This window comes from Tamandua tetradactyla, chromosome 19, assembly GCF_023851605.1.
Source record: "Tamandua tetradactyla isolate mTamTet1 chromosome 19, mTamTet1.pri, whole genome shotgun sequence".
In the NCBI taxonomy this organism is placed as follows: domain Eukaryota; kingdom Metazoa; phylum Chordata; class Mammalia; order Pilosa; family Myrmecophagidae; genus Tamandua; species Tamandua tetradactyla.
In genome coordinates, this window is record NC_135345.1 from 24868118 (window position 1) to 24882542 (window position 14425).

Consider the following 14425-nt stretch of genomic DNA (forward strand, 5'->3'; position numbering starts at 1 on the left):
CTGCTACAAATAATCTTCTTGAGGGCATGAATTGTGCCATATTCATCTCCATATGCCTAGTGCCCAGTGCAGCTCCTAGCACATAGTATGTGCTTAATAATTTGTCGAGCTCAATTTTAAAACTATCTTTTCAATAATAGTATGAATAAACATTTATTGAGCCCTTGCCATGTGCCGGTCACTTTGATAAGCACTTGGCATGTGTTACCTTATCTAATCATTACGAAACTATATAATTATTTAGAATTATCCCAGGTCTGCAAATCAGCAAGTAAATGCCAGGTTGATCCTACTGGATATTGATATATTAAAATACTTTCATACAGGTTAGTAAATAACAGCTGTCCTGTATCACTTAAGTGAACCCCCTATCCTCACACCTCTCCCCCATCTAACATCCCAGTCCAGAGGAGACCCAGATGGGTACTGCCAGGGCATCACCTGATGAACTCACAATAGCTACTAACTCTGTGTGTCCCCTGGCCAGAGTTGACCTAATCATAAAAGGGTAGACAGGCCCTCCAGCAGGTAAATATTTGGTTCCCCCAGGCTCTCCAAGACTGGAACGTGTCTTCAAGAACTAGTGTCCCTGGAGGCATCCTCTTGTAGCCACTCATGGGACTGCAGCTTCTGCTATCGACCTTATGGACTGTTGAATATTTTGAATATCACTCTTGATTATTCCCATTTAGAAGAAAAGGATGATGAGGTTTTTAGATTATTTTTTAATGACTTGATCAAAGTCATTTAAGTAAGGAATGGATAAAAGACAAACTCAAGCCTCCAAAATCCATGCACCCCTCTATGAAGTTTCAATGAAACTTCCTCCTATTTCTGCTTAGAAAAGTTAGCTGGGCAATCTACAAAACTTATCTGGGAAAAATTCATATTATATAGATCTTTGCTCCCCAAAGAATGCTTAATCATCCTTTGCTTTAATCAGAAGTGGCTCTGAATTGGTGCTGACTCTGTAATATGTATCCTTCCTTAGTACAATCCATATCTTTTTATTGTGAAAACCCATTTTTGATATCCAGTTAAAGGCTGTGATGTGGGTGTTTCTGATTCATTTTTGCTCTTTTTTATGCTCTTCAATGTCCTTAAGTTTGTTGCTGTTTCTACAGACAGTGGCCAACACCAGTTCAGCTCCAGTCCCTCCAGCAGGTCAATGGATTGCAGTTCTAGAGACCCAGAACCTGCTTTTCACATGTGATGAATCCCCTTTTAGTTCAAAGTAGATACTATGAAGGCCTTCACCAGTGAGTACAATAGGAACACATTGTCTTTGGAACTTTCCTATCACTGGGAGCTTCTGCTATATTCTGAGTATGTGAGGTGGTAGTCCAGTTTCTCATGCTCTCCTTTGGAAAAGACAGTAACCTTGGTCTCTGATGCAATGTCCTTGGACTTGGAAATTCATTGGACCAAAAATGTCTACAACTTATTTTTCCCCTTAGATTTTCTTTTTTTTATTGATTTTCCATTTTTAGCACAAGATTGATCACCAGCAAAATACCAATTTACATACAGAATCTGCTAAACTCAGCATCCCACATACTTTGGACTTTTTCATCCATAAACCAATTTTTTAAAGAGAGAGATTGTATTATCAGAAGCGTCCCTGATGACACCTGAGATGGCCTATAGGGAACAAACTCAGGAGGGTCACAGACTGGTGGGGTAAGCGCAGCTGATTCATGAGCAAAATAACTATGAAGCCAAAGTCACAGGTTGATACCCATATGGGCAGGTTAATATTTTGCCACCTTCTACGGCCACATACCTAAACTGAAAATCTTGGCCAACTATTTTACAAGTTCATGCAGCAGATACTTTTTGTGAACCTACTATGTGCCAGCTACAGTTCAGGAACTGGAAATAGAGCAGGAAACAAGAAGGTGGACCTTGACTTCCTGATGTTTATGGTATAATGGGGAATCAAATTTCAAACAATTATGCAAATAACTATTCAATTACCAATGTGATAAGTACTGTGAACGAAAAATAGAGCAGGGTTGCTATGACAGCATATAATAGGGAATCTAAGTGTCATTTAAAGCAAGATTTGAAGGATGTGTAAAAGTTAGCTAAGCAAGAGGATGGGCTGGTAAGGACTATTACCCAGGAAAAAAAGAACATCATGAGAAGGAAAGAGGTCTTTATTCATTCAAAGAATTTAACGAAAACTAGTGTCACCAGAATACAGAGATAGGGGAAGAGAATGATAAGAGATTGGACTGGAGAGAGGAACAGAGCCTTCACCATGTTACAGAAGGTAGAATTCATCATATATGCATTGGAAGCCTTTGAAGTGTATGTTAATTAGGTATAAAGGTAAATTTCAGTATCACAGAGTCCCAAATATACAATGGCTTGAATAAAAAAGGATTTAATTTCTCCTTCCCATAACAGGCTGGCAGGACAATCCTGAATCCCAAGGTAATTCAGAGCCTAGGTTCCAAACATATTATGATTTTTCCTTCACCCAGGACCCCATTTGAAACTGGGTATATTTCAGCTTATAGAAAGGGAAAAAAAATAAAATAAAAAACAGTCTCTCACTTTAAGAACTGAGAGAGAAGTGGCATATGTCACTTCCACTTGTATTCCATTAGTGAGAACTTAGTCATATGGCCACACACCACTGCAAAGGAGGCTGGGAAATGTACGCACTGGTTTGTGGCCATATGCCTAGAAAGAATTTGGAGTGAGGGGAGCAGCCAGCAGTCTGATCCAAAGAGTTATAAGTTGTAAAGTGGAGGTCAGATATTCAAGTCTTTGTAGCTGCAAAAGGACCTTGAAAGTCACTTAGACCAAGCTGTCTTACAAATGTGAAGGAAAAGGAGATCCAGGACTCAAGTTACTTTTTTTCTTTTTAACTTTTTTATTGAGTAATATAACATATACACAAAGCAAAGAAATAAAAAAGCAATAGTTTCAAAGCACTCTTCTACAAGTAGTTACAGGAGAGATCCCAGAGTTTGTCTTGGGCTATTATATGATCCTCTTAGATTTTTCCTTCTAGCTGCTCCAGAATATAGGAGGCTAAAAAGCTTAAATATTTTTCTATCATCACGATAAACTTTTTCCCCCCTTTTTTTGGTGAAAAATAACATATATGCCAAAAAGCAATAACTTTCAAAGCACAGCACCACAATTAGTTGTAGAACATATTTCAGAGTTTGGCATAGGTTACAGTTCCATAATTTTAGGTTTTTACTTCTAACTGCTCTAAGGTATTAAAGACCAAAAGAGATGTCAATTTAATGATTCAGCATTCATATTCATTTGTTAAATCCTATCTTCTCTGTATAACTCCACCATCACCTTTGATCTTTCCATCCCTCTCTTTAGGGGTGTTTAGGCTATGGCCATTTTAACTTTTCATGTTGGAAGGGCCTGTCACTAATATGGGGTTCCAGTTACTTTTGATACGTAACAGACCATCCCAAACTCAGTGGCCTAAAACATTTTATTACGTTCACAAATTTTATGTTCAGGAACTCCAAAAAGGCACAATACTGACAGCTTGCTCTGTTCCATGATGCATGGATCCTCAACTTAAAAGACTCAGTGATGAAGGGTGATGTAATAGCTGGACGCTGGAGTTATCTGAAGGTTTGTTTTATCACACCTGCTCTGAGAGGACTCAAAAACTAGGACTGTTGACCAGAGTACCTACACATGGTCTCTCTATGTGGCTTTCCTTCCCAACAACCTGGCCACTAAGCAGTGAGTTTCTTACATAGTGCCTTAGGGTTGAAAACATGACAATTCCAGCTAACAAGGTAGAAGCTGTATTGCTTTTTTTTTTATCTAGCCTCAGAAGCCATTCAGCATAATTTCTATCACAGCTTACAGGTGACAAGTGTGTCAAAAACTTGTCCATTCTTGATGGGAGGAGTGTCAAGTTTACATTATAGAGGAGACTGTGGGATAGAAGAAATTGCTGCAAGCATCTTTGGAAAATACAATCTGCCACAGTCCACCCTCTGGCCACATACCCCCTCACATACAAAATGCAGTCCCCTCTCTTCTAAGACACCCAAAGTCTCATCCTATTACTACATCACCTTGAAGTCAGGATCTCATTGTTTCATGAGATCCAAGTCCAAGTGTGGAAGAGTTTCCTTAGGTACAGGTTTCTGAGTCAAACTCCTTTAAGTACCATTCTTCTTGATCTGTAACCTGTGAATTAAAAAGATGAGTTATCTTTCTCCCATACAAGCAGCATTCAATGGGAAGACAGTGTGCTTGGTTTGAAATTGTTATGTAATGCAGAAAAGTCACATTCTTTTTCCTAATTCAGTCTTGTGGAGGCAGACCCATTGTTTAGGGTGGAAACTTTTGATTAGGTGGTTTCCATGGAGATGTCTCCACCCATTCAGATGAGTCTTAATCTACTTACTGGAGTCCTTTAAGAGGGAACCATTTTGGAAAAAGCTCAGAGTCTATAGGGGCAAAGACATTTGGAGATCCAGAAAGAAAATGCCCATGGTGAAGCTGTTTGAAACCAAAAGCCAAAGGACCAGCAGGCACCAGCCATGTCTTTCCCAGAGCAGCCTTTCTTGAGTCAAGATATCTTTTTCTGGATGCCTTGGTTTGGACATTTTTACGGCCTTAGAACTGTAAGCTTGTAACTTAATAAATTCCCTTTATAAAAAGCTAACCCAGGTGGGCAACAGTGGCTTAGTGGCAGAGTTCTTGCCTACGATGCTGGAGACCCAGATTCGATTCCCGGTGCCTACCCATTTGAAAAAAAAAAGCCAACCCATTTCTAATATAGTGCATTTCCAGCAGCATTAACAAACTAAGACAGACAGGCATAGATAACTACTATAGACATTCCTGTTCGAAAACAGAAGATATCAGAGGTCCTTGGTCCATAGCAATTCTGAAATCTGGACACATATAGCCAGTTTCTTGATTAGGATTCAGTCAACTCTCTGGAAGTTTTTCTTTGTAGTTCTTGCTTCTGCCCTCAGAATTATCATTTCTTTTCCATAAAAAATGACTTGTGTCTGCAACTGAGTAGGCTTCTCAGCCTGCTTCCTGACCTTAAAAGATTAGGGGTCCATAACACCTCTTCAAATCTTGTCCTCTCTCTCTTCCTTGAAGTCAAAGCTGATACAGTTCCTTTTAAAAAAAACTGTATTTTTAATATGTAAATCCCCTCTTTTAGACAAAAAGCACACTTGTCATTCTCTTTAGGCCAGACCTTTCTTATCTTGGGACCCCTGAGTAGCTATTGTGGGGACAATACTCTCAAAATTCTTAAAGGCTTTATTGTGTAATGAAGAGGTTGTATAATGTGCACCCCAAATCCTTAGAAAGTCTTTTACCTGCCTGAAAATATCTATGAAGCAACAGTTTAGATCTTTTGAAGGTTAAACAACAGATTGTACAGCCTCATCCTGAATCTGATCTGGCCAAAAAGCTACTTCTTTATTTGGCAACTTTTTCTTGGCTGAAAAGACTGTTGTGGAACCTTTCTATATCCTCCAAATTACATTTGAAACAAAATATCATGTTTTTTAGTTTAATTAACTCCTCTTTCATTTAGCTATAGCCAACTAGAAGAAGTCAGACAGTATCCTTCAACACTCTGTCTTTAAGTCTCCTTAGCTAGATTGAGTTTAATAGGCATGTTTTCTATTTTATGCATTATCACAGGAAATAGTTTTTTTTTTTTAACTTTCTTCCACTATCTAGCAGGGATCACATTTCCCTTAGCTTCTGATAACATTTACATCAGTTTCCCATAATCTGTCATCAACACCCTTGTTGAGGACCTTCTCGCTTGCCCTAACAACCCCCTCAAGTTGCTTCCTGAATCTACCTGCCACTGGATTCCCAAATTAATGCTACATGTTTTAGTTTTTTGTTATATTAGTCCCCCAATTCCAGGTTCCAAATATCTCTTCCTGTTACTATTGCTACCAAACGTAATAGCATAAAATATTAACCATTTTATTATCACAAATTATGTATGTCAGGAATTCAGAAGGGGCATAATGGAGATGGCTTGTCTTCTCTGGCCCAAGACAGCTGGAAATACTTGAAGACTGGGAGTGACTGGAAGTTTAGAATATCTGAGACTTCTTCAATCACAAGCCTGACATTTGGGCTTCAGGTAAGAACTTGAAGACTAGGACTATTGACTGGAGTGCCTGCACATGGCCACTCGATGCTGCTTAGCTTCCTCACATGCTCTGTGGCCTTAGGATGGTTGAACTTCTAACATAGCCCCTGGGTTTAAAGTATGAGTGTTCCCATGAACAAGGAAGAAGCTGCATTGTCTTTTATATCCCAGCTGCAGAAGCCATGCATGGCATGGCCACCTCCACCACATTCCATGGGTTATAAGCAAGTCACAAACCCATTTGACTTCTAGAAGAGGGTCATAGACTCCTCTCAATAAGAAAGTGTTAAGGTCACATTATAAAGGGGTGAGTGGGATGGGAGATATTTTTGAGGCCATTTTTGAAAAACACAGTCTGCCACATCTAAGGAGGTCATTACTCACAAAGCAGAACAAAAACTCAGGTGTTTTTATGCCCCAACTCCTGTTCTTTCTCTATACTACACTGATGAGTCAATAGCATCATTTGCATGAATGAAGGACCTTATGCTATTAAAGAGAAAAGTTGAAACATAAGGCAAGAAGCCAAATTCAGTCTCAATTGAACATTCTTTATATTACAAATGCAGCATAAATATGTTTTCCACAGCTCTTGCAGAGCAAACAGCTGCATTTATTTGCGTCCAAAACATGGAAAAATTCCAAACTATAAGCAAAGGGAAGGAACTCAAGAAAACTACTCAAACTTCTATAAGTGTAAATCTTCATAAAAGTAGTTGTATGGTTGATTAAAGCAGGTGCTGAAACCTTCCGCTAGACTGAAGTGTTCTACTTACAAACAACCCCCTTCCCATATAATGATGTCATTCTCTAGAAACAGCTTCTATATTTGGCTAAACATTCAAATGCTTATTAAACTTTCTTATCTAACTTAATCCATCCTCCCACTCTAACATATATGCTTCAGGTACTCTCTCTCTCTCTCTCCCTTTTCTCTCTCTCTCTCTCTCTCTCTCTCTCTCTCTCTCTCTCTCTCTCTCTCTCTCTCTCTCTCTCTCTCTCTCTCTCTCTCTCTGTTTCTCCTTCACACACTCACCCAGACTCACCCTCACACATATATACAAACTTTCATGGGTCATGAAATTCCTTTTGAATTTCTTAGATCCTTTAAAGGACAGTATATACTTTTAATCTCTAAGATTCAGTTTAGAAAAAAAGTCAGGACACCCACACCTGTGCACATCCACAAAATCCAGTCTACTCCAAATGAATCGTTTCTTTTGTACCATGAACAAAGCTATAGCCTGGAAGAAGGATGGGACCAAAGAACCCTTATAAAATTGCTCACCCCTTTTCTCCCCTCTATCATATTCTATCTCTGGTCTGGGAATCTGAAACTGTCAGGCAATGCATTGTTCTCGACGATTTAGCATTAGCAAGGGAGCTCTTTGAAAGGATTCTATTACATCTTTATGTCTTTGTACATAAACTAGGTCTTCCCTAAAAACTCAGTTCATGTTTGATTTGTAGTGAAAACTCCTGAAGGTATGTTAAAATTTTTAAGAGATAAAGAAGGGAAACACCATTTAGTGTTTACTGTGTGCAAAGCAACACTCTAGGTGCTTTTCTGGATATATGTATACAGGATGGTGGTGGCATAAAAGAGGTCAAGACAGGGCTGTGTGTAGATGGGACAGGCACCCACAAAGGAAGAGTGGTGGAGGGAAAGATAAGGGGAGGGGAGAATCAGAGAAGGGGGCAGTTTTAGATTTCTAGACGGCTTGAGCAAATACCATGAAATGGATCAGGTTAAACAATGAGAATTTATTTGCTTATGGTTTTGAGGCCAGGAATATGTCCAAATCAAGGCATCATCAAGGTGATGTTTTCTGTCCTCTATCATATGGCAAGGCACATGGTGGATCTCCTTCTCTTCCGGGTTCCACTTCAGCTTCTTGCTCCCTGTGGCTTTCTCGCTCTTTGGCTGAATTTCATTTCACTTATGAAAGACTCCAGTAAAAGGATTAAAACCCGTCATTATTGAGGTGAATCACACTTTAACTGAAGTAGCCTCATCAACACGTCCTACTACACCCACAGGAATAGATTAAATTTAAGAACGTGGTTTTCTGTGATCCATACACTTTCAAATCAACACGGGGCGCAAGCTGGTTTTGAAATATACCTGTGAATGCCAACAGAGTGGACGGTATGTGTAAAGGAAGGAGACTTAGCATAGAAAGTCTGTATTTCTCTTGCTTTCTTAATGAACTCGTTGACCCCTTATCACTACCAATATGAGCTTTACTGGGTAATCAAGAACTTATATCTCAGCTGCTACTACTCTTATTCTTTCTTTCTATGCTGCACCCACACTGGCCTGATACTCTTCAGGCTCAGGACCTTTGCAGTTCTTTTCTCCCTCTGCCTTAAATACTCTACCTCCACATAGTTCCATCCATTGTTCTTTCAACTCCTTCAAATCTTGGCTCAAACTTTACTACTCTCTATGAAGTTTTTTGTGGCCACCTAATTCAATACCCACAGTACTCCATATTCCTCTTCCTCATTTCAAATTTTTTCTCCATAGAATTTATTACTTTCTAACATGTGACATTGTTTTCTTATTTCTGTGTATAATATCTGACTCCTTTACTAGAGTATGCAGATATTTTGTCTATTTGTTCTTTGCTGTATCACCAATGCTTAGAACCATACTAGCACATGATATCTCAGTAAATATTTATCGAATGAAAAATAGTTTCTTGAGTGGCTAGAATCCAAGTAAGATTGGATTTGACCTTTATATAAGTTTCTTACTGCTGCTATAACAAATTACCTCAAACTTGGTGACTTAAAACAACACACATTCATTCCCTTACAGTTTGGGAAGTCAGAAGTCCTAAATCATTTTCCCTGGGCTAAACTCAAGGGGTCAGTGAAGTGTTACTACCTCTGGAGGCTCTGATGGAGGATCTTTTTCCTTGCCTTTTCCAGTTTCTAGAGTTGCTTTCCTTGTATCCCTTGGCTTATGGGTCCTTCCTCCATCTTTAAAACCCGCAGTGTAGCATGTTTCAATTTCTCTTTGCTCTCATCATCACATCTTGTTCTTGCTCTTCTGTCTGTAATCTCCCCCTCCCTCCCTTTGGTAAGGATGCTTGTGATTGCTTTTAGGTCCACTGTATTACTCCAAGATAGTCTCGGCATGTCAAAATCCTTGACTTAATCACATCTGAAAAGCCTGTGCCATAAAAATAGCAGTCATGGGTTCCAGATATTAGGGCATGAAAATTTGGAGGAGGGGAGGCACTATTCAGCCTACCACAACTTGAGTCTGGAGCCTCCTTATCTAACATCAAGCACTTGTAGTCAATGCTCTTTCAGTTGTGATGCTCCAGAAGGCTTGATTATGTTTTCTCTGGAGCTTTGGGAATTATATGGCAAGCACTTATGTACCACTTTATGTCAATGGCCACATTAATTGTTTGTTCTAAAGACCAATAGAACCCTGAGTTAGAGTAAAATGGGTCTGATAAATCCATACAGATTTGTTGATGGACAGTTAGGCTTTCCCCATTATTTTCTGTATTCAAATCTAAGTATTTCCAAATTATGAAATGATGACTGCCTTGGGATATTTAGGTATCACCCCTTCTCACATCTCTAGCCCCTTACTCCCCAAGCCTGACTTAGCAGATATAAAGGAGTGTGACTTGTAACCACTTATACGCTAAATGAACTTGAGCATGTCATTTCACTCCTGAGTTTCATTCTCCTGATTTATAAAATGGAGCAAATTGTATTTAAAGGTTGTGTGAGGATCAGAAACAATATATGACAAATCAATAAGTTATGCATTCAGTAAATGATAGCTAATGTGGGTCATTTTTGCTTCAAGCTCACAAAGTATTGTCTTCCTGTCACTCTTTAATTTGTCCAGAAGGTAAGTGTCTTAGTTTGCCAAGACTGCTTTAACAAAGTGTCACAGACTCGGCTTAAGCAACACAAATTTATACCTCTCAGTTCTGGAGGCTGGAAGTATGAAATCAAGATCTCAGCAGGGCCCTGCTTTTTCTGAAGGGTGTAGAGTTCTTGCTGGCAATCCACAATGTTCCTTGGCTTGTGGCACAGCTCAATCTCTGCCTCTGTCACATGGCCCTGTCTCTCTTTCTTTCTGCCTTTCTTTTTCTCCGTCTCTTACTGATTGTGTCCAAATTTCCTCTCCTTACAAGGATACCAGTTATATTGGATTAGGAAACACTGTAATCTAGTTTGGCCTCATCTTAATGAACAACATCTTCAAAAATCCTGTTTCCAAATGCAATCATATTCATGGACTCAAGGTTAGGACTTGAACATCTTTTGGGGGAACAATTCAGTCCATATCACTAAGGAGGGCAAAGAACAACAGGACCAGGTTGTATGCCCAGTAACAAACTCAGCAGCACACACCTCTTTTTAGCTGGCATTTATTCTCAACCTAAATGATCCTATATTATTGCTCAGCTTCATCTGCTAGTTTACTACAGTGTCATGCATTTAGTTGGTCTGTTTGCCTAATCTAAATGAAGAGTCAGAGCACTTCTTAACTTGATTCTCTAGCTCTTACCTGTTGGTACTTTTCTGAAAGTCTGAGAACAGAGAAAAACCAATTTCAACACCTCTGGTTTTCAGTCCTTGATGCAGTGAAGATTTTTTGTTCCTATCTAGAGCTGGCCTAAATATACTGCTTTGTGACTTCTGTGTGCACTCAACTGATGGTCAAGTAGCATTGCAGATTCTCAAAAGCAGTCCCTGATCTGCTGCAGTTTTTCTCATGTAAGTTTCCAGGGAGTAGGAATTGACCCATGACAGCTCATTAATGATGGTCTCAAGGATGCTTTTCAGAGTGAGACAGAAAGATTTCTGGGTAGACTCATGTGCTGGTTTGAATCTTTTATGTACCCTAGAAAATCCAATCTTGTGGGGACAGAACTATTGTTGGATAGGACCTTTTGATTACACTGTTTCCATGGAGAGGTGACCCCACCCATTCAAGATGGGTCTTACTCCTCCTGTGGAGTCCTTTAAGAGAAAGACATTTTAGAGAGAGCTCAGAGAAAGAAAAGCTAAGAGAGAAAGAAAATGCTCACAGAGACACTCTGGAGAGGAGGACCAGCAGACATTGCCATATGCCTTCCCAGGTGACAGAGGAGCCCTGAATGCCAGCAGGCTTTCCTCCAAGAAGGTATCCTGTTGTCTTAATTTGGACATTTTCACAGCCTTAGAATTGTAACTTGTAACTTAATAAATCCCCTTTGTAAAAGCTAATCCATTTCTGATATATTGCATTCTGACAGCTTGAGCAAACTGAAACAACTAGGAGATTTTACAGAATCTCTTCTGCCTCCTAATCATTAGCACCATCACCATTATCATTTCCATAATCATCTTTATAATTATTTGAAGTGGAAAGGGAGCAAGGTACCTGCTTAATGAAAAATAGATGGGAAAAAATAGAAACAGTGGAGATAAGTGATTGAATAGCCTCTCTCAGGATGTACAACACATATGATTAGTGAGAGTTTAAGGGCATTAGACCCCAACAAAGTTTCTAACTCAAATTGTCACTCTTCTCTTCTTATACCCTTCATTCTCATCAAATCGAACCCCTGACTTTATGTCATAACATCTCCTTGAGTTCTTTCCTCCATGCCTCTGCTCATGTTTTGCCTGGAACACCCCACTCCCATCACAAAATTCCCCATTTCCCTCCGCTGAACTCCCAAATAATCCTAAATGATCCTCTCTCAGGGCCTTTGCCATTTTCTGCCTCATATATATAGTTTTTTCTCCTACTAGATTTCAAACTCCTTGAGGGTAGACTTTGTCTCATTCTTCTCTGCATCCCCCACCTCCCCAGCCCCCAAACTTGTGCTTTGAACAGAACAGATGCTCAATAAATGTTTAATGAAAGCACAAATTGGTAAACTTCTAGATTCTGTTTAACAGGAGCGGCAGAGTCTAATATTGTTCCCTAAATGCATTTACTCTCTTTCCTAGATGTGCATATACCTGCCACTTCGCAGCTGGAGGGGACCATATAAATGAGTTCTGGCCAAAGAAATGTGAGCAAAAGCAGCATGTACCACTTCCAGACCTGGCCCACTGAACTCCACGCATAACCCTTCATTCTCTTTCTCTTTCTAACACCTTGATCTAGATAAGGACAATGATCTTGAAAACCACACATGGAAGATGACAAAGCCACAGGAAGGGACGAACATAGACCCCTGACTCATCACTTGGAGGGAAGCTACCTACCAATCAGAAGCGCTGTTTAGGGCTTTCATGCGAGAAATAAACAGATGGCTACCTTGTTTGAGCTACTACGCAGATTGGTGTTTATTTGTTACATCCCCTAGGATTGCCTTAACCAATAGGAACAGGTTTTAGTATTTCTTGAAAAAGTACAAAAGCCATGATTCTTGACTTTCTTAGACAACTGATTCTTTTCCACTTGGGGCACAAATATGTCTCCTTTTAAGTTTTAATTTTGATTGTGGAGGTATTTAAAGACCACTCTCAGTTCCAGAAGTGCTTTCATTCAATAAATGTCCCCCCTGAATGAATAGAAGCATGAGAGATTTGGGTTGTTCTTTCTAGAAACTGTCATGCTGAGACATTGTTCCAGCCCCAGTAGTAAACTCAGAAAGTGTTCCTGCCACTTTGACAGGGTTTATGTAGATGGATTAAGAATCATGGTAACAAATTTCTGTCTTAGAGCTCGTAAAATCCAACTTTTCTTAGTACTGACTTACTAGTTTTCTGGCCTGTATTGCTGAAGGGAGGGACCCTCTGTATCAAGCAGATACCACTGAAAACAGTTGGATCTTATGATAACCTCTTGACTTCTCAAAATGTTCTCAGTGTTGCTACCCACTTGGTTTATATGTTTTGTTTTTGCATGGGCAGACACTTGGGAATCGAACCCTGGTCTCTGACATGGCAGGCGAGAGCTCTGCCACTGAGCCACTATTGCCTGCCCAGCTAACCACTTGGTTTAGTTGTTCCATGAAACTAAGTGGTTCCATATTGCCTTATGGAATAAAGTCTAAACTCTTTGGTCTGGAATTTAAGGCCTTCCATTACCTGACCTAGTTTTTCTTTCCAATCAAATATTTGTGCAACATGCTCTCTTTTGTCTTGATTCCATGCCTTTGCTTGGATTGCTGTACCACCACTATCAAATACAGATATTGTAGCTAAATCGCCCTGGTCGGGACAGACTTGATTACACTGCAGAAACAAACCTAAATTCCCAGTAGCTTGACACAAGGTTTTTTGCTTTTTTTCTCCATGCTGCATATCCATTGTGAGGGTTGTATGTGTGTGTTTGGGAGGGGACATTTCTACTCTACACCAACACTCAAGGACTCAGACTGATGATGGTGGCAGCATCTGGGATGGGTGGCCTCTGCAGGAGGGGAAGAGAAAACAAAAATTATCACACAAAGGCTTTACACGTGCAAGCCTAGCCCAGCACTTTCACCACATTCTGTTGACCAGAACTAATCACGTGACACTGCCTCACTCCAAAGGAGCAGGAAAGTTGAAGGAAGCAAATGTGATACTTGGTAAACATGGTTGTATCTGCCACTCAAACATCTTCCAGGAAGCCTCCCAGGATTCCTCAAACTTTATTGTCTTCCACCTGTGAATTCTGACTCCTTCCTTGTAATAGTTATTTTCCACATTTCATGGTGACTATTTATATACATATAAAAATAGAAGTCACTTACGCTACGTTAAGCACTCTTCTGTTTATATTCATTAATCCATTAAATCTTCATAATAACCCTATCAGGTAGCTGCTTTTTTAGACTCCAACTTACAGATGAGGAAACTGAGGCACAGAAAGGCTAAGTATTCCTACTCAGAGCCAGGATCCTAACCCAGCCAGTCTAATTCCACGGTGCAGGCTCTGAGCTACTATACTATATTATAGCCTGTCTTTTTAATGTCCTTATTAGTCAGAGAGTAAGATCTAAATTTGATTCATTTCTTTATTTCCCGTATTACCAAGTATGAGTTTTAGGCACATAACAGGTTTCTGCAAGGTATTGCACATAAATAGTACCTTTTCTAATCAAGATTTTCAACAGATCAGACCTTTTAGTAATTTTAGTTTCTGTATTGCCAGATTGTTCTTGTAGTATCAGAAAGCATTTCAAGCAATGCAGTTGTTTTGCCTTAATAAGCTACCCATCCTCACTAGAAGATAGAATGGGGTCTTTGGGGACATCTAGGAAACAAGACAAAAGGTGGCAGGAGTTAAGGTAAGATGCGCAGAAAAGACTAGAG

At 39.7% G+C, this 14425-nt stretch overlaps 1 long non-coding RNA gene across 2 annotated transcripts; it reads left to right on the top strand.

Annotated features, from left to right (window-relative positions):
* The first annotated feature begins 487 nt into the window (after positions 1-487).
* LOC143663518 (uncharacterized) lies at positions 488-12442 on the top strand. Of its 2 annotated transcripts, XR_013165987.1 has the most exons (5): positions 512-528; positions 1125-1259; positions 5997-6133; positions 12125-12189; positions 12285-12442. It is a non-coding gene; the product is annotated as an uncharacterized LOC143663518 (long non-coding RNA). The 2 variants fall into 2 exon arrangements; XR_013165986.1 differs by lacking the exon at positions 1125-1259 and having other exon boundaries at positions 488-528.
* Positions 12443-14425: the final 1983 nt, after the last annotated feature.